The sequence below is a fragment of the Pinus tabuliformis genome, chromosome 7 (genome assembly GCF_031772625.1).
Source record: "Pinus tabuliformis cultivar Carrire ecotype Pingquan chromosome 7, CPIR1, whole genome shotgun sequence".
NCBI classification, from domain to species: Eukaryota; Viridiplantae; Streptophyta; class Pinopsida; order Pinales; family Pinaceae; genus Pinus; species Pinus tabuliformis.
Genome location: NC_142293.1, coordinates 971,215,356 through 971,219,278, shown reverse-complemented (window position 1 = coordinate 971,219,278; position 3,923 = coordinate 971,215,356). Strand labels below are relative to the sequence as shown.

General features: G+C 36.4%; 1 pseudogene; it reads right to left on the bottom strand.

The window, feature by feature from the left end:
• Positions 1–358: 358 nt before the first annotated feature.
• LOC149250847 (tRNA ligase 1 pseudogene) lies at positions 359–817 on the bottom strand (annotated as a pseudogene).
• Between the last annotated feature and the right edge of the window lie 3,106 nt (positions 818–3,923).

The window sequence follows — 3,923 nt, the reverse complement described above, 5'->3', positions numbered from 1 at the left end:
TTCCTCAATGCCTTGAAGGTTTTAATGGCAAGGAGATGCTTCCTTTCCAAAAATTAATTGATAACTTTGAAGCACAATATGATCTTGTTTCAAATGATGGTTCTGTATTCACTTTCTGAATCAATATCGAAACTAGTTGGGGTAATGTCTTCGCTTCTTTTGGAGTAGCTCCAGCTCCTATGCAGATCATCAAATGAGGCCACTCATTTTTCGAAGATATATTTTCATTTCCAATGCAACCCAAATGCGTTTCTAGCGTAGCAAGCTTATCTGAAAACAAGATTGTAGTAAATTCAACAGCGACCTATTGTCCACAAAAAACACCAAAACTAGCAACTGCAGTGACACCATGAGACCTCTAGTGAGCAAGTGTCACATGGGCACTATTAAGAGTGCTCTTAACATTATTTTCCTCAAGAAACATGTTATCACGTGAATCAAGATCAAATATCTTGTCAAACAATGCTTTGGTTTCATCCGGGACCAAAGAAACTGCAACAAAAACAATTTTCCTAGGCTTACGTTTCTCTGGTACAACCACTTCATAGTCTCCCTTTGCAATAGCTTGCAAATCATCCAACACATGGTTCACAACATGTTCAAATGGGACCTCAATCGCAGTGAGATAATCTACATTTGCAAATAATATTTCTCTAAGTTGTCGTTCCGATCTGGACAACTCTTTTGCGTAGGAACCCTTAGCATAGTCTAACTTTCCATGCCTATTAGTGTGAAGCTTACATAAATTCAGTCCTTCATCCAAGATACCCTTAATTGAATCAGGCAAAGGATCCTTGTCAAGCTTAAACAAAGGCATCTTAACAAACATGCCAAAACATTCATGCAATTCTGTCTCAAATTCACTCCTAGTCTTCCCCTCATAGAGATTGTAAAACATGAGTAGAACATAGCCAGCATATCTAGACTACCCGGGTGGTTAACTCGCTAAAGAACATGAAACATGAAGGGTGCCAAATCATCAATAGAAAAAGGATTTGGAAATAAATTGCGCAACCGTTTTAAGCTTTGTGGATGTAGACATAAATTGTGCAACTGTCTTCCCTCTTAGGGGAATTGACAATATCAAATGACGCAATTTTCCTCACTAGTTTGATATCTTCTTGATTTTCCCGACGATATTTCTGTCAGATTTTCACCTCATACCCGAGATTTTCTTCATGATTGGACATCTAAAGAATGAGATTATAATCAAAATGTCAACCATATTCCTAAAATACATATTTGCGATTGCAATAGCTCCTGATGGTGACGCTCATATCAATATTTTTTCAATAAGGCTAAAGGAGCAAGATTCGAGCACAGGAAAGGAGCGGGATCTGAGCACATGACAACTAGTTATCAATCAATCCACTCAACCCATATAGTTATTCCATGTCTAAGGCCAGGCCTCTATTGCAGTCCTCTGTTCCAGACCTCTAATTTTCTTAGAAAGCTCCATATATGGATGAACAACATCCAGGGAGGTTCAAAATAAAGGTCAAAGCATAATTCATATGATGCGAGTATGTGACTTTCATGGGGCATAGGTCATTCTTTAAAATAAAAGGTTAAAGGGGAGGGTGGAAAGGAGTAGGTAAACCTCAAAGTTCATTGATTTAGACAATAATAGGGGGTAACTTCCTCTTTTTAGAATGAAGCTCGAGGCAGACCTCGCATGCAAATACGAAACCAATGGCTATTCTTGATTCATTTATTTACAACAGCAAAAGAAAGCAAGTGGTGAGACAAACCCATAAAAGGTAAGGAGCTGATTCTTACCACAAAAATGCATGTAATTGATGCTACCGACATAGGATAGCAATGGCATTCGTAGGGGTTGGTTGCGTTCAAGCAAGTTAATCCAATATGAGAAAGATCTTCATCATCCCTATTTTTTTATCCTCGCGATTGCAGAAGTGCGGAGGAGAGCATACTTTTTAAAACTAGAGAAAAAAAACATTGTTTATTCATTAACCTATCTACCTTATGTTAATTAAAAATTAAAAAGAAACAGTTACGTGTAGTCAAATAGCCAATGTAACCATCCACGCAATAGTGTTATGAATGTGTTATCTTTCATTTTCACGAATAATGATAATCAGAAATATAGACGAATATGCGAAATCTACTGCTGAAACTCTACATTAACAAAATAAAAAGAAAAAATAAATGCATCTAACCTAATGCTTGCTTGAAACCATCGTTCGATATAGCTTTTGTAGGCCCAACTTTCCTCACTCAGATCATGTTGTAGCGCCTCATTTTCCTCCTTGACTTCTTGCTCGCTTAATTGTTCTTCATTGAACATGCAGGATTTGTCATTTTTTGCTAGAGGAATAATGAAGTTCTAGACTGCTGTCAAGATCTCCTTTTCGTGAGAAGAGGAGATCCTGACTTTCGCAAGGATCTGATCGAGTTGTTCCAAGCTCAAACTCATAGTTAAATCATATTTCAAAAAGGGGTTGTTACAAAACCCAAATCTAAAAATAAAAAAAAACTGAGAATCAAACTTTCTAACACACATAAAAAAACCTCTTCACAGTTGTAGAAATTGAAATTGCTGAAATTCAAATTCACACTCACACTCTACATGCTTTGTTCTAAATAAGGTTGACGTCTCACCTGAGAGGAACATGTTGGCAAGGAGAACATGAGGAGTCTCCACTCATGTAGCTGCTATGACCTCTTACCAACACATGCAGACACACTTGCAAAAATTGAAAATTACGGTACCCTACATGCCCTTACCCATATGTCACCTCAGAGTTAGGAGCATGATTAATCATATTTGCATGAAAAGCAAATTGATACCTCAATCCCTTGTGTTTCCTCGGCAACGGCACCAAAATGTTAGCCGAAATATATGTCGTAATAATAGCATTGTAGTACATTTTCCAAACTATTTACTTGTCAATCTGGGGTACGTAAGCTGACGAAACACGTGCACGATATATGCAGGACTGAAGTAGAACTAATATAGTCTAATCTAAATTGCTGAAATCAACTTAATCTATGAATGGAGATTTGCATGAAGGAAAAGCATTACAACATGTGAAGAGTTAACAACAAATGACATATGTCACATCCATAAATCAATATTACAATAATCAAATGACAAACATGAAAGCATAACAATGAAGGAATCTATGACTAAACAATCTTCTTACAACTTCCAACTTTCCTTCCCCTCCTCAATGGAGAGAGAGCACTCTCCTTTATACATGAGAGTATTTGAAGATAAAATAAGAATGCATTAATTACATACCCACTATTCTGTCAACTACTCTTAACCACTTTCCCATTATTACAAAATATAGTTCCTTCAAATCCTCCACACATCTTTCACATATCTTAGATAACATATGCCAACCAAATGTTCCATGGTCTTCTCCTTAAGAATAGGCTTGAATAACTATCTCCTTGAAATGGTGGAGGAGATATTCGAGAAGTCTCTTTGAATTAATCATTCTCATATTCCTACACATTACAAAGCTCACCCATATTTGAGATATATATGAAAACATGTATATTTTCTAATATTAATCATAAATTCACTCTTAATACTAAAATGAATAAATTGGAAAATAATAATATGAAACCCAAATGAATTTATGAAAATGATATGATGAAGGGTTTAATAGGAAGATGGATGTAAGGAATAGTGAAGAGAAAGGTGGATGAAAAAGTTACATTTTTGAGTCCTAACAAGCATAAGGTTTATTGTCCTCCTACTCGTTGAGGATAGCGGTTATAGCTACATCTGATGCATCTGTGGAGATGTGGAAAGTGAGCTCCCAGTTTGGTCAATGTAATACCGGCGTTGTTGAGACTAGTTTCTTTAATCCTGCAAAAGTTGTGTCACACTTGTCAAACCAACTGAAATCAATATTTCGAGTTAGAACATATAAAGGTGCCGTAATCAG